The 23,455-nt window shown below is 33.0% G+C and overlaps 1 protein-coding gene across 8 annotated transcripts in view; it reads right to left on the bottom strand.

The window, feature by feature from the left end:
• TANC2 (tetratricopeptide repeat, ankyrin repeat and coiled-coil containing 2) overlaps positions 1 to 23,455 on the bottom strand; it is a 304,614-nt gene that overhangs the window by 170,374 nt on the left and 110,785 nt on the right. Inside the window, exon 1 of one of the 8 annotated variants that reach the window (XM_074343439.1) lies at positions 11,269 to 11,741. The exons of the other annotated variants lie outside the window; for them this stretch is intronic. The gene's annotated coding sequence lies outside the window, so the exon portion shown is untranslated. Of the gene's footprint in view, positions 1 to 11,268; positions 11,742 to 23,455 lie in introns of those variants that run through there. 8 annotated transcript variants of the gene reach the window in all.

The raw sequence follows: 23,455 nt of genomic DNA, 5'->3' as shown, positions 1-23,455 counted from the left end.
ATGAACCTGAATTTTTGCCACAGCCTTTTCTTTGCTACATGATTCTCACCTCCTCAAAATATAAAATGACTCAAATTTTATACATGTAACTTATAAATATATAAGATTTATATATGTAATTTATGCCATAATACAGAGCAGACTTGGTGAAGGCTTGAGGCTACATGTACTTGTAAATGTTTTAAAAGTTAGTCCCCATCTCTCCCAAGTTAGAAGAAAAAATATATCTTTTCTATCACTTGTAAGACAGAAATACTGCACTATAATTCACATTTTCTCATCATAAGTAGGAAGAAAGAAAAAGAATAAAGAAAACAGTGATTAAAAGAAAGCTTTAAAGTGAGACTTGTGTTACATGGTTAGTATTATTAACAAATTATTTAACTTTTCCAAGCTTAGATTCTGCCTCTTTAAAATGTGAGCCATAATTTTTCTTTGAGTTGTTATAAGGATTAAACTTAAAGAATAAATTATAGATAAGGCTAAAAAAGAAGATATTAATATTTATTATTCTTTAGTAATAGGTAGCTGAAGCATAATGTGCTACTCGAGGCCACAGACTGAGTTACCCCTGGGACAGAAACTAAAATGTGGATCTTGGATTCATGGATTAAAGATAATGCCACAATAGATGTTCTATACATCTCTAAACTAAATGATCTACAAAATCATTATAATATGCCACTTACCTCTCAAGGTTATTGTAAATATTTAAATGAACTCATCTTTGTAAAGCAATTAGCAAAGTGCCTTACACACAGAACATGCTCAATACTAGATGTTGTCGTTGTTATCAGTACATATATGATGACGACGATGATGATGGTGTTGATGATGTGACAGGTAATGGAGGAACAGGGAGACATACAAATTTTAAGATGCTGATCAGTATTTGGCACCTAGAGGGTATGATTTATGACACCAAAGTGCAAGAACTAATCTACTCATGCTTCTTGATTCAGCTGTGTCTATCTCTCTGCACCCAAAAGGACAGCTGTTATTTAATGGATGAAGTTATTCCCTTTAGCAGAATATGTATTATAACAGGGTACTAGTAAAGGTCCTCTTGTATGTATGATGGAAAAAGGTACAGTAGGTTGGAGAAGTATTTATAATATGCGAAAGCTACTGGTTAATTCCCTTTTGAACACTTCACAAACTATGATTTAAAAGTATGTTAAGTTATTGGATCCAGGATTCTGGTATTGTAAATCAGAAGTACAAATTCCATCCCCCTTCTATTATTTGTGTCTGAATTGTCAAACCCTACTAAAGTCTTTTAAGGCAGGGGCTATAGAATAATCACCTCAGAACAGCATTTTGAGAATGATGTATAATGCCATCACAGTGCTGTTTTCCACCTAGCATCAGCTATCAGTAATGGCTGAAAATATGCTGACTAGGTACAATAACATAAAATTCCTTAGAAAAATCATTTTAAGTATACTTAAGAACTGAAGAGAATAGATTTGGATAATAAGCATGTAAATAATGGTCAGCTGTCATTTCCTGACAACTCAAACTGATTTCTCCAAAAGGTCTAGGGTTAAAAAGAAAGCAGAAAGTTGATAATTAGGGAAGGAAATTAAAACCATTTTTTCCTTTTACAAAACTCAGGAAAGTTAACTGAAGAAGATCCTGGGTAGTCAATGTGGGAGGCAGAAAGCTGCTGCAATCTGCCATAAGGGGAGACGCTGTGCCAGACTGTAATAAAACTCTACAAGGATAGATAACAAACTAAGTCTTTGTCGATGGACAAAAATGACTACTGAGACCTTTTCAAAAAGCGTGAAGGACCAGTAACTTTCTGGCTTGTTTTTGGACTGTGCAGTTGCAATTAATCTTATAGTAAAGAACTCAACAACAGAGAATATTCCACTACCCACTAACTGTAATGAATCACAACATTTCTCTAACCTTAGACTATCTGTCAGCAATTTCTAGTCTTTGTAACAGTACAAGTTGCAACACATCACTCTGAAACCCTGGGATCATCTGTCTGGGAAGGAACAGAGAGGAAAATGGGAAGAAGATAAACTCCTGAGAAGAACATGGTATGGGAAGATGAGTTGCCGCCTCTGATGCAAATTAAACCATGAAAATAGAGAGCTAACTGGAGGAACAGAACAATTTTCCACCAGGCAAGGCTTTGATTTAGAGACAGAAGCAGAGATTTTTATTCTGGCTTTCCTTAAACACACAAAGGCATGAAATACTGTTTGCTTTATTCTTTGTTGTATGTTAATAAGAGGAGTGGTCTATAAATATGCAAAAAGTAGACACTGATTTAGCCAGAGGTCTTTCTTTTCTCAGGGTTTTCATTAGGCTCCTCCCTCTTCTGATTTTTAAACTAATTAAACATATTGCTTTCTTCACTGTTACTTTCTTTAAATCTGAAAAAAATCCTGGTAGTAGGATGGAGACAGAAGCAGTGTTATACAACATAGTAAAAAGGAATGGAAGCCAAAAGTACATCTCAAATTTAAAAGGTAAAACATTTTTCTTATGATTTCTGTCTTTAATAATGTACCTCACTGGATGTATGAAAAAGAAAAAACATGTATGTAACAATAAGCAGCAAGGAAGTGAACACTAAAATCAGAGTTACTATAGAATTTGGTCCTAAAGCTAAATGTCAGCTCCCCAACGCTTAAGTATTTCTATGGTTAGAAAGAAATAGCTTTAGGAAGTTTCAGTATTAATGAAAGACAAAAATCTCAAAATCCTATTTGGGGAGGTTCTGTTTCTGTACAGCCCAGTAAGCTTCTCTATCAGATGGACCCTCTCACTGATAGTAACTATAAACTCTCGACAAAACAAACAAACAAAAAATCAACCACCTCAAGGCCCTGAGGATTGAACACAACAGAGAGATTCTGGAGGACAACTGACAATTTCAAGAAAAGACCAGACTGGGATTAATTTCTCTCTCTCTCCTTTTTTTTTTTTTTCACTTTTGGTCTACAAGCAGACCACAGTCAGGACTATATGGGGTCATTAAAAGTCCAATAGTAAACCTATAGTTTTTCTAGTCTGAAGTATCAAAAGACAGACCTTGTGGCAACAAGAGTCTGAAAAGTGAGGGGAGGAGGATTTCCAGAAAGAGAGAGAGATACACAGGAGCTTGACCAGATTCTATGTATAGATTCCATTCAAATCTCTGGCTGATTCCTGAACCATGCATACGTGGAACAGACTGGCTAACGGTAAAACAATTAAACTGAACTGAACTGATGCCCAAGAGACACCATTTTCCATGAGTCAAACCAAGTTAATTGCCTGCCAAAAGAAAAATATCCACACTCTTTGAAGGAATATGAGGAAATTCACAGTATCCACTAAATAAAATGTTCAGGATACAATACAAAATTAGCCAATACATGAAGAACCAGGAATATGTGACTCATTATCAAAAGAAAAGATGGAGAGCAAGTCTAAAACACTACAGATATTGTAATTAGCAAATAAGGAATTTCAAACAGCTATTTTAAGTATTTTCAGCATGGTAAAGAAATATATTCTCTTAATTTAAAAAGGGAGGAAATCTTAGCAGAGAAGTAGAAACTATAATAAAGAACCAAATGGAAATTCTAGAACTGAAAAACACAATAGCTGAAATAAAAAGTCACTGAAAGGGTTTAATAACATATTTAAATGTTTAAAGATATTAAAATTTTTATTGAGGTACCAGTGGTTTATAACATTATATACATTTCATGTGTACAATATTATATTTCTATTTCTGTATACAGCATGTTCGCCACCAAAAATTTATAAACATGACAATTTAAATAAGTGTATAGTCTGTATGTATATGTATATATGTATATACACACACATACATATACATTTATAGTATGTAGTAAATTGAAAACAATTTGAAGATAAATGAACAGAAATTATCCAATCTGAAAACTACAGAGAACAAAGACTAAAAGAAACAACAAAAACAAAACAAAACAAAACAAAAAACCTCAAGACCTGTGAGATGATATCCAAAGGGCTAAAATATATGTAACTAGAGTCTCAGAAGAAGAGACAACAGGGTAGAAAAAATATCTGAAGAAATGCTGGCTAAATATCTCAAATCTGTAGAAGATAACACATTTTCAGAATCAAGAAGCCCAGAAACCCCATGCAGGATAAATATGAACAGAACCACATTAGGCCTGTCATAGTCAAAATGCTGAAAACCAAAGAAAAAGAGAAAATCTAAAAAGCAATCAGAGAAAAACAATGTATTATATACAAGGTCCAACAAATTGGGTGATGTCTAACTGCTCATCAGAAATTATGTAGTGCCAATATTGTCTTCTTACAAAGTGGAAATCAAGAATACTGTGTTATACCTCATAGAACAAGAAGCACAGAAATGAAAAATAAAAGTATTTATGGCCATAATCAATAAAACAAACAACAAAAAACTGACATAATTTTGTTGGGAGGAAAAGTGGGAGCAGTGCAAATAAACTTAATGTTTCATTAGATGTATTTAAAACTGATCAATCAAAAATTTTAGAAGAAACATAATAATTCAGAGATATGGAGGTAACCACTGAAGAAATAGCAAAAAGCATATAAGCAACTGTCCTCCAGAGGAGTGGAATTAGGAATGGAAAAGGATGAGGCTGGGGACTGCAGCTTTTCATTTCAAGTCCTTCTGTACAAATTGATTCAATTTGAAGGTATAATACCTTCATTAAAACAAACATATACAAATAACTATTAGGGAACTACTGTTTCTCCCATCTAAAAATTCTGAAACCCATCTTTACTGGATAACTTTGATATGCAAGGCATTACAGTAAGCACCAAAATCTGCCTTTTCTTCCTCAATACCTAGTCCTTGATATAATCTCTACAGAGCTGTCAATAAGACAGCTGAATTTACTGGTAGTAAGAGAGTTCTGAGTTCTTGATATGAGCATATGGATGATATTTTAAAGTCATAAGAATGTGTGAGATCATCTAGAAGACAGAATGGGCAGAGAGATACCATATTCTTCTTATGTAATTAGACTTCCTTTTACGACTTATGGGTAAGGCTAGCCCCAACTTCCCCTTCGTGCATATTTTGTCCCTAACCTGTTCTGCTTTGGTTAATGGGTCATCCTGCATTACTTTTCTAAAATATTACAAGAAATAGTCCTCATGTTGTCTTCTTGTATGCAATAAAATATTGTAGCTTAGGCTTTGAAATTCTGAATAGTCCATGATTTCAAACTCTGCTGAATATTTTTTACATATTCAGAAAACACAACTAGTTTCTCTTCATATTATCATGAATTTTCTGTTTTTCCCCTCTCCTCTCACTAGTAAATTTCTTAAAGAGTTTCTTATTCGTGATTGATGTAAATTTTCCTGTTTCTGTCCAAAATGCTTCCACAGTATTCAAAAGTTATCTTGAGGAGCCTCTAAGAATCCATCTTCCTGATTTCCCATTAATGTAAAACATGATGAAATTAAACTCTACAATATGGAATCCTTGGTAATTTATCTGAAGAGGGACTAATGTTTATATTTTTTAAAATATTCTGGAAAAATTATCAAATTCATTGTGTCAATATTATGTGGAAATACATAATTAATATGTAATATATAATCTTTCTTTCTCACTCTTTATTTTAACACCTTTATAGTGGTATGGTACAGTAAACTACACATATTTCAGATGTACAGCTGGATGAATTCTGATAGATGTATACACCAATGAAACCACTACCATGATTAAGATAGCTAACATTTCCACCACTCTCCAAGAGGTGCACAGCATATTCCACAGCAATTTGGTTAGAGTTATTTTCTTTTAAGTAAATTCTACTTAGTCACGGTTCTCACAAAACTTCCCTGGGTTTTTAATTTCTAGTCACTACTTTGGATTTTCTGATCTGCTCCACGTTTCTTAATTTGAATTCCCTGAAGCTTACTCTTCATTGATGCTGTCTGACTCTTGTAAACTTTGTTAAATTAATTCCACCCCCAGAACTTTGAAGGAATAAAGAGTTAATGTGTTTTGTTTTTAGATTCCTGAAAAATGAACTGATTATTAATTATTCATAGATTTTAGTGCTGTTTTTGCATATACTATAAGCTGCAGTCAGGTATGTGTATTACAAGTATTTCTGATTTTAGTGTTTTATATATAATTCCAACTGTACTAAATTCTTGGGGGAGTTTCAAGGCAGAAAAAAATAGTTTGCTCTTAATTAAGAATATGTAGAACTGTCTGGTAATAATACCCATAATAAAACATTTTATCATTGTACATTCAATTATAATACAAGTTAGGTTAGATCACATGCCCTGAAATGTAAATAGAGAATTAACAGATTTATAAAGTCACTGTCAACACTGACTCCTTTTAAGAAAGTAATTAATAAACAACTAACAAAAGACAGTACATCTTTTATTGTGTTATTTAACTCAGAAAAAAAATTTTTTTGTTAAGATGAGAAAAATAATTAACATAAATACTGATGGAAAAATATAAACAGCTTTCTCAATTTAATTTCCTATTTTATGACTGTGTAGACATATAAATGAGATTACTATAAGGGAAATAGAAGGTGGTGACTATAGTTTATTTTTCCAATTTAATTGGACTTATAACAACAGATAGAATATAGCAGATACAACACTGTCTGGGCTCTCATTTGTTGCTATGTGTTCCTGTGCATAGGTGTACTTTAGATTCAGTAGCTCTATCATATCTTTCTACATGAGCTTTCAAAATTATTTACACTATTAGTAATAAGGACCACTTAAAGGTGTGTATGTCTAACTGTGAGCATATACTAATGGTATGAGCACAAGTTAATACTCAGTGCTCACTATGTGCCACACACTGCTAAGCACTTGACATATACTGTTTGCTCATCCTCAACATTCTTACAAGGCAGTTACTCTCATTATGCACATTTTATAAATGAGGAAATTGACACTGTGAATGTATGAATAACTTGTAAAAAGTCACATAGCCAGTAAGTGGTAATGCTGGAACCTGAACTTTGCATGTCAGACTACAAAATCCAGGAACTTAACTACTTCTGTAAATACCTTAAAGTACGCACTTTCATCCAAAGGAAAAGAAGATTCTTTATTCATAGCTCCCTGGTTCGCTAGCGGGCATTTAGGCTCAATGGATAGGGGTTGCATGTGAGTAAACACAAATTTCTGCTTACAGTTAAAGCTGGACCTAAGTCACACGCAGATAAGACCTGAATTCTAGGTCTGTTCCATGGTAATCTATGGCTTGTCTCGTGATTCTCCCAAACTTGAAAAATATGATGGTGATACACACTAGAAATTCTCTCATTCTACCCTGATAGGGACTAGTAGTTGACAAATTTATCAAAAATCTTGGAAGTGGGGAAAGACAAAAATGATGTATGTATGAAACTCTTTAACCTAATATGTAAGTACATTTACTCACCAAACTTTTAATGTAAAGCCAAGGTCTCTTTGTTTGAATATGAGTTACAATTTTTCTTTCTGGCATAAAATGCACTAAAATATTTTCTATTCATTTTATTTAAAATAAAACAAAATGTAGATAACCCTGAAGTTTTTTTTAACTGAATAAATTTGACATGTATCACTGCATAAATTTAAAGTGTACAGCCTCACAGCAAAAAAAAAATGTGACAATGAATATATGTTAGTTCACGTATAACTAAAAAATTGTGCTCTACACTGGAATTTGACACAACATTGTAAAATGACTATAACTCAATAAAAAATGTTTAAAGTGTACAGCATGTTATTTTGATATATTTATATATTGTAGTATGGTTGTCAATGTAGTCATACTGACCACATTATGTAATTATAGTACAATTATTACTATGTATATTTATAGAAATATATACATACATAGAAAATATAACTTAATTATCTTACCACAGTAAGACAGACAATGAGCATTAATTTAACTGCCTCGCAGTAAGTACATGCCACCACAGGAATAATAGAAGTACCTGGGAATATCAGAACGTAGCCAACTGGCGTCTAATATAAATAATAAAATGTATAAATGAATAAAATGTACCTCTTCCATAATCATCTGGAGTGCCAAGGTGACTGCTTTCATGCTGTGTTCTCCACAGTTACCCATTTTTCTTTCCTTCTAAATGACCTAACTTCCTTTGGTCACTTACTTCTCTAAATGTGCTCCTTTAGAACACTTACTTCTTGCACATCACTTTGGAGTTGTGTAAGAAAAAAAGGAGGATGGGGTTTGATGTAAGTTTCAGAGATGCTTAACACTTAAATAGGTTCCTTTATTGCAGGACTTCTCGCAGCTTTAAAAATGCTAAAAACTGTTAGATTCTCCACCACCAGTCCTCATGTCTGACATGAAGGTATCCTTTCTCACACCACCACAGCTTGACCCAGCTCCACATTACTACTTATTTTTTCAAAATGAGTAAGCCTTTCAGCTTTTACTAGTTTCATTTTTCATCCTGTCTCTTGATTCTCAATCTACTTCTCCAAAGAAAGACATGCATCTTTTAATAAAGGATCTTTAGTTCCTCAAAAATGATACCCAGACTATAAGATCTAAGTAGTATGCCTTAAACTTGGGAATTCATACAGATAGGTAATAGTCTGTTGGGGTATGCAAACTTACAGGAGAAAATGTAGCATATTTTCCTGAAGGGTAAGTTTTACTTAAGGATGTTCTGGGAAACATTTTTATGACTATTAAAAAATATAGAATGTAGACTACTTTAAAAGGAAAATTATGAGACTTTCAAGAAATTTCCAGATTTGCTCTTGGATGGCCCTTTACGCTACATCCCATACTCCTTCAGTATGCAAATTCCTATGTCCTAAAGGTACTCCCAAGGAAAAATCCAAGGACCACTGAAATAAGTCAATGGAGGGGAAGGGTAGAGAAGAGAATTATTACTTAGAAAATGTTTCCTTTGTGCTAAGTACTATACTAGATCCTTTACATATATATATATATATAATCCTTCTTAATGCCTACAATAACACTACAAAAAGGTTATTATTTCATTAACTTTATAGAAGAGAAACTTCAGAGAGGTTAACATGTCCCAAGCTGCTGTTTACAGAGATGGTTAAAATATTTTACTATACAATACTGGAGTGATAATGAAACCACATTTATCATAGAAATATTATGACTAATGTCCACGAAAAAGAAATAATTAGGAATCAATCTTTTAAAATAATTTATCATCAATATGAGACTTTTGATCCTAATGTAGATCCTGAGAGAAATGAGGCACCTATTTCCTAGTAAAAGCTTATTAGTGGCACTAACAAATTTTCAGATATTCAAAGTGGTATTAGGATGACAAGTTTAAGTTACTGGAAACTAGGGAGGAAACCTAATAAGCCTTTTATATTTATAAATTTTATATATTATTTATTTACAATCACATTTCCCTCCAAATAAAAGCAATGCCAACTTTCAACTAAGATTTTACTGAGTTATCTGTTATATGAGTAATATTCTAAAGACTAAACGATTTCAGAAAGTAAGCCCGAAGATGTCAAACTACTCTGAAATTGAGGGGTTAAACTTTAAGTCCAAAGCATGAGGCTTAGTTTTTTCACAGAACGCTGCCAGTTAAACCTGCAACCTGAATCCTTAGATACTGAAATAAACTGGATGCCTCTTACTTCAGAAAATCTAGGATATGATATACAAATTTACCAAATCAATTTAAGGGCAGAATCTCTCAATACAGGGAGCTTCACTAGCGGATTTTAAATTAGACAATTTACAAACAGATATACTTATGGACAACCTTTCAGGAATATACCCATTAGGCAAGGACCCAAATATTTAAAAAAAAAAAAATCACATGATGTGCCAGAGAAGATTACTCCAAAATGAATAAATCCATTTTTAAAAATACTATCCTTATTAGAAAAGCATCCAAATCAATCTTTGTTACTATTAATAAGAAATATGGTTTCAAAGATAATGGACTACAAAATTCTTTGTATCTATACACTTATGAGAATAGACTAGTCAAAAAGTATTAACTTATAATGTACAGTTATTAAATATACATGAATTTTAAAATTCATATTTTCTTGCATGGCAGTGGTTAAAATGTGAATAATCAATTTATTTAATCTATTAATTATAAGCTTTCAAATAAAAGTAAAATATTTCTACTGATGACAGAAATGACAGTAAGTATAAATAATTAGTACTTTCATTATCCCATAATATATTAATTCTTCCTATTTAAAGATTTCTTAAACATTGGGCAAAGTCACATGTATGGATCTACAGGCAAAAATCTAAAAATGGAAGAAGGAATATAAATGAAAATGTAGTAATTATAAACACTAGTAATTTAAATGTAAATTTATAGTAATTTAATCTAAATTAAAGGAACCAGTTATGTCTCTGGAGTCTAACTTCTTGGAACAACATGCATTTAAGAAAAGCAATTCAGGAAGATAAATAACTGAAAGAATAAACCGCAATGAAATGCCTTTTCCTTTTGTGAGGTGGCTGAAGATTAGTCTAAATATTCTAATTTTGAAAAATCAAGTTTTAATTTTAGTACATTTATAAATTACCACGGTTAGCTGAAGAACCAAAAAGAAAAAATAATTAAAAGCCAGAAAATAGACACTATCTTTTGAGAAAATTTCATCTATAAATTTATCTTAAATTGGTAATTACTAAATGGTCTAAAAACAAAAGTAAGAACAGTAAATCTCTAGTTTATCTTTCTCAACTGGGAAAACATAATATAAATCAATATAACTAGCAAATAGTGTCACATTAAAAAAAATCTTTAAACTATGCAAGAACATCCATTTGTAAGCATTCCATTTAATGAAATAAGAAAAGATCTGATGTGTTAAGGAAGCATGCTTACAAAATTCTAGGTTTCCATGCATATTTTTTAAAATGTGTTTTACTTACAAGGATATTCTAATAGGAAGTAGAAATCTATTCTGGAATCACAATCTAACAAAAAAAAGCAATCTGATCTTCACATTTCATTAAAACATTGAGTTAACAGCTTTCTTTACAATGAAATACTATTTTTTAAATATGAAACTATTTTAAAAGATTCATATACATACAAGTAAAAGAAGACAATTTAAAATTAAATAAATGTGCCTAATGACATTTCTTAATGGCTTCCCTGAAAACTAAGTGTCAAATTCTCTTAGGCTGTGTGTTTCTTTTTCTACAAAGCTCGAAGTAGGCCTTATAGCTCAGAAATGCATATAACACACAAATACTGTACTCATTGTACTCACAGGCTTTGGTTTTTCTTCCTCATTAGTCAACACTATATAGTCTTTTCTTCTGCAAACCTGAAAGGCTTCTTCTTATTCACTGGTCATGTTGTTACCAGATCTGACACGCCAGTAAAGATCCACGCTTTAATCTTCTCCAGCCAGCTCTTCACACTGCCCAGAACTGACTGTGCGTTACAGGTGATACTTCTTATAGCAGGTGCTGGTTATGGCGCTAAGCACAAGTGATGCTCCCAAAGGACCTTAGAACCCCTAACAACATCACCTGCTTTTTTTTGTATCCAGAGATGCAACGTGGTATTTGTTTTGAACAGCTAATGATTTCAAGAAAGATTAGAGAGACGAGTTCTTTCCATTAGATTGCTTGACATAAGCTTATCCTTTCAGAATACTGCAGCAAGTATAGATTGTATGATTCCCTGAGGAAAAAAGATATTTTTATGCAATTTTTCTCTGTGGCGCAGTTTAGTTTACTCTTCTGTTAGAGAAAATTGCTGGAAGAACTGGTTCTTAGGTTTCTAATGGCGCAGCGTTAACATAGTGAATGATTCACAGATGTTCTTAACATTCAGGAGTAACACGGAAGGCTAGCAATTGCAGCCCAGGTCCAGGGCTGATGAATGGTGCAGTGCTGCTGTTGTCATAGCAACCAAAGGGAAAAAAGCAGCACCATATAAGGAGCTGTGACATGGATTCTGGGAACAATTTATATTAAAAAGCTGTAAGCTCCTTATGCCTTAAAGCTATACTTTCTTACTGATTCCTTCTCAGATTTTAGTCTTCCGAATTCCTAAATCAGAGTTATGGGAACATACACTGCAAAACAGAGTAAGTAGACACTAAAAAAAAAACTGCATATTGAGATTTCTAAAAAGATTAATAATACTTTAGCAAGCTAATATGTGCCTGTAATATCATAATTTATTGGGTTAAATGGTAAAATTAGACACTGATAAATAAGGAACTGTCTAAAATGTGAGATAGCAGAAAATTTATTTTTAAATAATTAGAGACGTTAAAAACTTGATTAAATGTCTTTCATTCAGATGGAGCATCAGATACACCAAAACTGCATAACCATCAACTGTCTGAGTAACACAGTAGCAATGGCTTCAGTTTCAAAGAGAGGCATACTACCTCCTGCATTCTTTACAGATGCAGAAAGGTTCAAAAGACACTAATTGCCCTGAAAACACTCACAGCCTTCACTCATGATCAAGGAAATTCCTTGCATCAATCACTGGTGAGAAAGGGTTACTATTCCATTCCATACTTCTGAAGGCCTTTCCCTTCTGGGCCTGGAGAACTTTTCTCTTGCTATAGCTTCTCCTCACCTCCCTGGAATCCAGAAGAGTCCCTTCTCTCTCAGTGGACAGCAGAATAACTTCAAAAAAAAAAAGACTCCCAGGTTTAGGGGGAGCTAGGGAAAGGGTCAATGCATGGATTTAGCAGTAGTAACAGCACTCTCTCTGTAGTATTCTAGACATGGCTCTGAAATGACTTGTTCAGAAAAAAATCCTTCACTAGGCTTCTAAAGCATGGTTTGCTGGTACTATTCATCTATTTAGATAAGGCAATTCTATATAGAATTGTTCTGTATCCGATCAATGTGTGTTTCTTTCTCATCACCACATATTTAATGAAATGTTCAGAAACAAAGTAAAGCAGAACATTCAGGTAAATATTTTTTATTATATTGTTCTCTTATGTGGCCAGTATTACCATTATAATAATAATTCTGGTATAATTATATATTTAATAGTCATAGATTTATGTTGCATTAATCTCCATAAGTGATGATAATCTCAACAAAATGTGAATTAAAAGGACAGCGATGTAGTAGGAAGGACATGCACTTGGCTAGTCTTCTGATTGTAGCTGTAATAATGGCTCAGTTGCTTACTAGACATAACCCTGGGTAAGTCACTTAACGCCTACCCTCAAATTCTTCATCAGTAAAGAATGGGTAATAACATATTTTCTACTTTTTTCCTAAAGCTACTGTGGAAATAAAATAATATAATGCAAACATTTGAAATTCTAAAAATCGAAGTCATTTTGTTTAAAAATACCTAATGAAGCAAAATAGCAAAGATGAAAAGGAAAAATGAATTTCAATAGAACTCAACAGACATGGAAAACAGCCTAAAAGAGAAAATTTTTTTTCAGGCTAGTTTTCATGTCTGAGTATTTGGTGTCAACATATTGCACATATTTGTTGCAAGGATCTATTACATTTTAGAATTAAAGTAAACAGAGATGTTGTGGACTAGTGTTAAAGGATTATTTAAGATATCATGTAAAAATAATTCAACTGCTCCAACAGAACTTATAAATGTCTTTAGAAAATAACTTGAGATAAAGAAGCATGAGCCATTTTTATAGAATGGTAGTACTAATGATCATGTAAAGTAAGAAACTCACTTCAAATAATCTTCAATTACTTTTTCTCTCACTTAAGTAGAAAACTGTAAGACAAACCTAAAAACAAGCATTCATGTTAGATTTGAAAATTCCATGGACAACACATTCAGTTGTTTCCCCTGATAGTCTAATTTATCTAGTGTTTTTTAAAAAATCAAATATTTTCTTGCCTCAGTGGTTATTTTTGAGAGAAATTCTCTTTGTATCTTTTAGAATATCAATAACTCAATATTTTAAGTAAAATGGGCAACTTCCCCTCTCCCACAAATCAAATTGAGCTGATGCATGCATTAGATGGATTTCAGAATAATTTTATAAAAAATGCAAACTTGGACAATAAATCATTTTTTCACTGACTTTCATCTTAATGTTACTTATGGTTTGTAGGAGCTGATAGGGATGAGGACATGGTTAAGACACTTTAAAAGACAAAGTATATAGGTTTGGTTTGGTTTTTGTTTTCTGAAAAATTGAGTTTAACTTAAGGTAAGGGTAGAAAGAGATTTAAGGGACTGAGCTATTCCCCTGACTATTAATTTTTAACTCCCTTATGACTAATTTAGGTAAATCATTCTAAACCTTACACAGTTTTATACTCTTTTTATTCTTTTCCCAATCTTCTCCCTTTGTAAGCTTTTCCTAAGAAATCATCATCAGTGCTAAACTCTCTAGTGCTTAAACATAGGGTAATATTTATGAAAAGGTGAATAAATGAAATCTCTATTGTCACAGAAGTAAGAAAGCATCCATCCTACTGATAGCAATTCAAGTTTTGGCCAGATTTCTAATGTGGGTTTTTTCCTTTCCTAGGAATGGCCACTGCTCCAGAACAGGACTTCAGCTTGCAACAAGAGTGACAACTAACAGAGAAGAGAAAGAAATAAACTCTTAAAAATCATATAATATGGCCTCTACACATAAGCCAACAGTTCATCTGGTGATCAATAAAAGAGTTTAAAACAACTGGCAGGGTTGGATATATTAAGAAGCTGTATTTCTGTTTAATGAATGCTATGAATGATATTCAAGGGATTTCTAAGGATAATTTTTATTATAAACAGTTTTCATTTGATATGTTGACTTATTACCTACCCCTGATAAAAATTCCTCAAATGTGTGTTGCTATCTCTAAATTACAACTCCAATATTTGAAAAAGATTATTAGCTGGCAGTTAGCTCTTTTAGAATATTTTTATTGATAAGTTTAACATATAAGGGCACACTGAGCTACAAGATATACTTATAAATCTCCTTTCTCTCACTTTACTTAATTCACTAAGTAACACAGATACACATATGGCTTCTTTTTAAAGTCATTTTCAGAAGCCAGAAATACATTATATATCACAAATTCAGTATATATCACAGCACTGCTCATTATGTCTAAACAAAACAGATCACCCATATACATAGATGATTCTCAAATGGCTGTATTTCTTATTTTTTAAAATGCAGCCAATGACATGAAAGAATGAATGACCATGGGGTAATGTATTTATAATAAAGAAAATGTCCTTTGGAACCCTCCCTCTGGTGTTTAAAACGTTCACCTGAAAGGGAATATTCTATCATGCCATGTATTTATTACTCTTGCAAGGTGAATACATCAATTAGGGCACATAATTTCCTATAATAAGGAAAAAATATAGTTTAGCATTGTAATAAGTTCTGTTATTATAATGGGGATATATATCCTGTGCTAAGCTGTATATAATCCCATACTATCATTTACTTCCTGTTTGGAGAGTCACTAAGAGGATTTCTTTTGAATCATGGATATTTACTTTTTGCCCTTCGTGGTGCTTTGTGACTGAGAAGTATTACTGATGATCAAGATTGTTTAGTACGTACATTCAAAATTTGATACTTTTTGAACTGCTCACATTCCACAGCACATGGGTAGATAAGCAAGTAAAGAAAACAGGGACAATTAAGTGTAAAAACCGACTTCCTAGGGTCTATGACACAAAGTCATGGTGAGTTTTCTGGGGAAGATCACAAAGGAAGCATGGACAATGAAGATTTTTTTCTGTAAACTTCATTGCCATCTTTAAATGTGGTATTCAACTCTTAGAAACACCCTACACTAGAGAAAAAGGAAAATTATTAACCAAGTAATTTCCATCCTTCTCACCTATTAGGATTCCTTTTATTATTTTCCCCATACAGACTTAAATTTTGAAAGATTCTGTCTGTCAAAAATTTTATTTATTAATTTAAACAAACATATAATAAACTACTAACTGGAGTTTCAAATAAATATGTTGATCACATAAAGGTGATATAATTTCGTCCAAAGCCAAATAAGCTAGCCTGTGTAATTTTATGACAAGTAAATGTGTATTTTCTTTTAGGTTCTTTCAAATATTGAAAATTACATTCAGACCATAGTACTGAATGTTACAGAGCTTCATGGTAGTAACTGTCAAATCAAACTTACATCTTTTACACAGTAAGTGCCAGGCACATAGAGAAACTCTCTACAGACATTTCTGTATTCCTCTCAGCTCTAAGGTATTATTATTCTTTCTGTACATATGAAGAAATAGAGGCTCAAAAAGTGTTAATCTGTCCACATATACAGCTTACAATGATTGAGTGTGAAATTTTAAGCCAGTTATTTTTCCAACCGGAAAGGCCAGGCTCTTGACCAGCAGGGCACTATTGGTTCTTTTGGGCCTAAAGTTCTGAGCCTTAACTCTGCCACATTATAGGTATATCTATATCATTATTCCATAAAGACCTGCTGAAAGCAAAATACTTCTTTCTGATAGGTTCTCACTGTTAAACACTTTCTTTGATGTTAACCACTTGCCCCCTCCGGAACTGTGCCTGTCCGCCTGTAGATTCCCTTGGATTAATACGTTCCACCTATTTCCTGGGACATACAACAACTACATACTGCTAATTACCCTAATGTTTAGGGTCTGTGTAGACCAAACTGTATCTTACTAAGTAGCCTCCTCTACCTCAGATCCTAAGTGTCCCTCATTTGATCCTTCATTGGGCCACCCCTCTAATAGAAATATTGGAAAAAGTCAAATCTACACCTCATGTTTTAGGCAAGCAGATTTCTCAAAAAAAAAAAAAAGAAAAGAAAAGAAAGAAAAGAAGCTATAAGCCAATATTCAATAATTCTAAAAGAGAATACAGTATATATCAAAAGTTTTAAAAGTAATTTGCACAATCACAAATGTATGGAAGAATATAAAGAAATAAATATGGCCATACCACAAATTTTCTGATAAAGATGGATTTGTGTCCAAAACAGAAATACACAAAGAGAGGACACAATCAAAAGAGCAGAAAATCCTCTAATTATACTGTCAAGGAAGAATACAGCCCCTAGTGAGATGAGCTATGCTTTTAAGATAGCAAAAAAAGGATTGCTGGGATATTTTTAGAATAAAAAGATAAACCTGGGAAGTCCAGATCTAGTACATGGGAAAGACAATGAAAGTAATGATTTTGTTCCAAGCTTCCATTTATGAATCAGCTTTACTTAACATCCATAATATCTTCCTAATCCATACAATAGCCTGTGAGGTAGAAATAACAATAAGAACAATGATAATAACAATATTATAATACAGATTAGATAACATGTTCAGAGGACTTAAGTGGAAGTGGCAGAGTTAGGGCTTGAACTCTATATAACAAGTGTAACTCACTCCAAAGTTTGCCATGCTTAACAACATCCTGCCTCTAAGCAAGAGGCACAGAACAATTACCCAACCCTTATTTTGCTTTAATGTTCTCCGTTAATTATACTTAAACTAAAAAAGGGTAGAATAAACATTGTTAAGAAGTCACCAAAGTTCAAAAACATACTCCTGAAATCCAGGCCCACACAATTTACATTTGAGTTCTAAAGGAACACGAAGACAGCAACATGAAACTACTAAAAGCAATCTTTGAAAACCCAGGAAATTAGCAGGGCTACAGGACTAGAAGATGGCAAAATATCGATATTAAGTAGTTTACATAAAACCTTTATGAGAGGAAAAACGCTCACTAAATAAAGGGCCAATAAAGGGTCACAAAGAAAAGTAATTCCGAAATCATCCATGTCTATTTTGATATGGTCACTAGACAAGAAGATGAAGGAGATAACAAGATATAGTACCATCTTGATACTGGACAAATCTTAAATGAAATCTGTTAAGCTAGAGAAAGCAGATATGATAATGGCTTTCCAGGGTATAAAGGACTGCCATATGAAAGAGGAGGTTCATTTACGTCATATAGCTCTAAAAGGCAGAAGCAGGACTAACGAGTGGGAGCAACAGAGGATATTTGCATATATGTAAATAGAAAATTGATGGTTAAAACTATTCAACAAAGGAATAGGCTAAGTAGAAAGCTTGCCACCATTGCAAGTTTTCACAGAGAAGCCACTATCCACTCAGATTGCTGCGAAAATTAAATTTGCTTACTATGTAAAGCACTTCAGACTGGAACACAGAAACAGCTCCAAATACATTATCTATTATTACTATTACTGTTATTATTACCTAAAAGTTTAGTAAAACTTGCCTATAAAATCATCTGGACCTGTTGACTCTTAGGGTTCTCTGATGTCTGTGGTTACTGGGTTAGTCATATTTTTAAGTTTACTTGAGTCAATGTTACAGTTTGTTTTCTTCCATTTATCTAAAGTTTTTTAAAATGTTGTTTTGCTATAAAGCTTATACTACATTCTGTTATAATAAAGAACATTATCATCAGTGGCTATTTCATTTCTTGTTCTATGTGTTGTACCTGTTATTTATCTTTTCTCTCTCCTCTTTTCCACTTTCATGGAAAATCATACCTGTCAAAGATTTTTTTACTCTCTTAATCTTTTCAATGAAATTGTTTGTGGTTTTACTGATCAAGAATTTTTATTGCTTTTTAGTTATATTCATTTTTGCTTTTAATTTTCTTGATTACTTCTTTTATGTTTACTTGTTCTTCTATCTCCTTGAGTTAAATGAACAGTACATTTACTTCCAGTATTTCTTGTTTTCTAATAAAAACATTCAAACATACATACAACAAACATAATATGCACACCAGAAAAAAAAGAGAAATAAATTAGCATATAATAAACTCTAAGGTGGAGGCATCTGGTTCCTCCAGGGCAACTGTGACAGAGGCAGTGGTGTTCCTTTAGGATTGTAGGGTGGTGGGAGTTCCTGGTTGCATTCAGGCCCTCCTCGAGATTCTGGAAGCTACCATAAACCTTTGCTAAATGTCTTCCTGTTTAGACTAGCTGAAGTGACTCAGTTTCCTATGACTGAGATCTAACCGAACAACTACTAAGAAAAAGAAAGTAGGAGGTCAGCTAATTTGCTTACCAGGTAACTTGTACATCAGAAAAAGGAGACATATCAGGAATCTTTTTCTTTTTTCCTTTGCACAGATGAAGTCTGATAATAACAGCTTCACAAGAAAACTATAAAAACATCTCCCCAGGAATGATCCTTACTTGTAGCATACGCTGTAATTTTCCTAGGAAGACTATTTTATTCTAGAAAATATTAGCCCTCAAATAAAAAAGAATACATTGTAGGAGGAAATGACCATTAGGAGAGATACAAGGAAATGGGAAACTGAGCACAAGTTTATAAAGAACAACTTCTCATAGGCAGGTACCCACTCAGTTCTGCTAAAAAACACTGTCATGGTTTCTTTCCATCATGCATATACTTGGCTAAGTCAAATTAGACCCTAAAATGTGAGTATTTGAGTCCAAAGGTTCCTTTATACTGCTGATCCTCACCAGAGTAACACATAAAAAGAACATCCTGGTAAATTCCACAACCATGTTGACAGGTTTAGTGATATAATTTCTAAGCCCACATCATTAAGTTCCACTTAGAAGAGGATGAAGAACTGTTGACATGCAAAAATAGAGTAACAAAAACTAACAAATGAGAGTCTGTGGTTAGAGGAGAAAACAGACAAATTGTATTTATTGGTTTGGGCATACTAAGTGTAGGAACAAACTGCCATATGCCTTCTACAGGTCATCTAAGGTATATTATAGTTCAGTTTTTCATGTTCATAACAACTCTAAATCAAAGTTAGACTGGTTCAAAAAGGTTAGATTAAGTTCTCCATATAAATAAGTAACACATTTTTAAAAGATGATCTTCCAAAAAGTTTTTGAATGATTTTAAGAGACAAATTCTTAATACTAGAATAGGACAACGATCTAAAGTAAGTTCTCAGACAGTGTTTCAGATTGCCAAAAATATACATTCTTGGGCTCCAGATTTAATGAGACAGACTCTGAGGTGGGACTGATTAGGTAAATCTGAATACTCTGCAATTTACATTTTTAAAAGAAACACTCAAAGTATTTCTAATACAAGTGGTCTAGAAACCTCACAGTGAGAAATACTGTCCATAAACAATTTAACAAAAAGATTTTACTACAGCAAAAGTCATGAGTTTGATCTCCTTTTTTCTGTTACCTTTTTTTGCCTGTGTGTGTATGTGCATGTGCGTGTGTCTGTGTGTCGGAGAGGATGCATAAAATTAGAAGAAAGGAATCAATTATTCCATTTCTATGTTCCAGGCTGTGTGTACAGGTATCTCATTTAGTTTTCATAGCTTTAATAAGTAAAGGTAAATCATTATCACTTCTTTGTATCAGAGGAAACTAAAGAAAGCATAAATTAACCAATTTGCTTCATGTAACCAGTAAGAGGCAATGCTGGGATTCAACCTGGTTTAAGAGAAAAGCCCATTTATTTCCATTACACTTGTGGTCCTCAGACTTCAATTCATGCTTGAAGAATGGATAAGGAGGCTCAAAAGGTAGGCCTTTGGGCTCTTCAACCTTGTTTCAATCTTACAAAAAAGCCACCACTTGTGTATTTTGTTATAAGAAGTCAAACATACTAATATACTGCTCTTCTAAGTGTCAAAATGTAAGAAAAATGTAAATTTTTTTTTTTGGCCCTTACTCCATTAAGGGACATTTTGGCATTTTTGCAAACTTTCCCTAGTAGTGGTTGAACAGAGGTAGGAGGATAGAACTACTATAGTTCAGTGAAATATACAAAGCAGTACTACAGCTGCATATAATCCCACTAAGAATACAATGGTCTAAATACTTCTACCCAGCATGAATGACTTCCATTCAAATAAGAAAAAAAAGTTATTGAACAGAAAATTATTTGCTGTAAAATCCAAAAAGAACAGACAATTATGCTGCAAGTCCAATGTGTGTAAACATTACAAAATAATTCTTTATTTGATAATGTATGTTGCCATTTAGGTGCTCAAAATATACACAGTGGCAAAGACTCTCTCCTTAACTGAACTTCAGTCAGGCTGCTCTGAACCCTCCTTTTGACTAAGCCTCACCCCAGCCCAGCTGTAGCGAGAATTCTGTGAAGTCAGTTCAGCAATAATCCCCCTACCCTTGATTTCTCCTATTAGTAATTTTCTACCACTGCCACCCTCCCCACCTTGCTCCTTGGCTGCATTTACTCTTATACAACAGTACCACGAGTATGCTGAGATAAATCAGACTACGTAGACTAACATGATTTCTAGGCTCTTTATATTTCCATATTGGCTTTTCAATATTTCTTTCAAAACTATGTTTCCATTTTATCTAAGACATAAAACGAAAAGGAAAGTAACATTTTTCCAATGTTCACTACATGCTAGGTTGTATGTTTAAGAAAACTTATTCAATCTTCACAGCAACCCTGTATTTTTTTCTAATATAATTCACTAAATATCTGAAATTCCAGTGTATCTAAAAATTCCAAGATACTTATCCTTATGTGAAGAACATATCATAAGTACACTAAAATATATCAGACTATGTAGACTAACTATGTATAGGCTCTTTTCAATGTCAAAATAGCTTTAAGCAATTTTCCTAGGACATCTCCAAAACAAGTCAATGATTCCATTTCATCTACAATGAAAATTAATATTTTGGCCTTAGCTGGCATCTAAAATAACCAGGCTGCAGCAGGATCAACTTGGTTATTTTGACTTATTCACCATCTAAATTGGATTGCTACATGGTCATTCCAATCTATTGGTAGCAAATACTTTTAAAAAATCAGGACAAAGAATTCCTAGAGACTTTATCTATCCATATGACATCAGTATTTTAAGGTTACTCCTCAGAAAAGCAGAGGAACTTACTTAAGGTAATTAAATAAATTACTTGAAGGTCACCTTCCAAAGGTCAGAATTCAAATTTGACACAGCTGGTAGCAAACTCACTTAAATCTATTTTAAAATTATAATTTTGATTGTAGCTAACAATAATTGACTACTTATTCTGTGTCAGACACTGTCTGATGAGCTTTATACAAATCAACTCATCCAATTCTCTTAATAGTTCTATGAGGTGAATACTATTATTATCCTTATTTTAGAAACGAGGAAACTGAAGTACAGAGATTTAAGCAATTTTGCACAAGTCTGCACAATTAGGAAATGGCAGTCAGGGTCCATTTTGTTGCCTTATGAGATATTAGGTTCTACACCTGGCAAAAAATACAAACATTATAGAAGGGTATACAATAAAATTCATGTCATCTCTCTCCCACTTTTGAGTTGGAGTTATTGTATTTCCACTCCACCACTAAATGTATGTATGTCTGATGTATGTTTGTGCATGTGTGTATCATTTTAAAACACAAATGCATTACTATTATTAATATTTAAATGTTCATTTTTTACTATATAAATAATGTATACATTCAAATACTACACACGCATATACATTTCAAACTTGTTCAAATTTATTTGTAAAATAAACTCTTAGCAATAAAATTGCTGTGTCAAAGATTACGTGCATTATAATTTTGACACATACTTCAAACTATCCTACAGAAAGGGTGTACCAATTTACAGCCCTAACAACAGTGTGAATACTCAAAATTTAACTTTTACTAAACTTATAGTGTACATGTACATAATAGGCAGGGAGTATAAATTCAGTAAGTGCTGAATGAGTCAACTATTGGCACTCTCAACTAACTTTATTTATTTTAAGAAGTATGCTGAGGGGCTTTATGATACCATGAACAAGAATATCTTGGAAAGGTCACTATTCGAATAAGAACCTAGAAAACAGTGTCAATTCCATTACCACAGGTAACTGGGGCCAACAGTATGTCTCTGCACACTCTCTTCCATGCTTCCCTCAATGCAGAGCAATGTCCACCTAAGCCAAATGACCCCTGAGGCTTGACCAACCTCTAGGGTATTCCGGTTTCCCTATATTGCTTATATCATTTGGCTATATCTTCTGTTTCTTTTTTTTTTTTTAAACAAAAAAGTCTTCATTGATATACCAGGTACTTTGGGTGAGCTAGTTAAGTTCTCTAAACCTCAATTTTTCATTGGTTTCATTTTCAAATTTGGGGTTTAAAGGCCTGGGTATTAATCTTGGGTCTGACTGCTTCCCAGTTGTATTATTTTGAGCAGACATTTTACCTAAGACCTAGTTTATTCATGTGTAAAATGGAGATACATGTGAAGAATACATGAGTTTACACGTGTATATCACATGGTAGGCATTCAAATGAGATTATCATTATTACTATTACTCATCAAAAAGTATGACTCTTAATACAGCCAAAGTTTTAAAGTTCCAAATTGGTATCTAACATTAAAAGCAATTTTTTAAAAACTTCTCACCAAATTTAAACAAAGTTTGTTACATTCTGAACATTTAATATTTGCCAAATACAGTTTGAAACAAACATTAAACAATGTGATAACCATCAATGGGTAG

This window comes from Camelus bactrianus, chromosome 16, assembly GCF_048773025.1.
Source record: "Camelus bactrianus isolate YW-2024 breed Bactrian camel chromosome 16, ASM4877302v1, whole genome shotgun sequence".
Taxonomy (NCBI): Eukaryota; Metazoa; Chordata; class Mammalia; order Artiodactyla; family Camelidae; genus Camelus; species Camelus bactrianus.
Note: the sequence above shows the minus strand (reverse complement) of the source record. Positions and strands in the feature narration are given on the sequence as shown.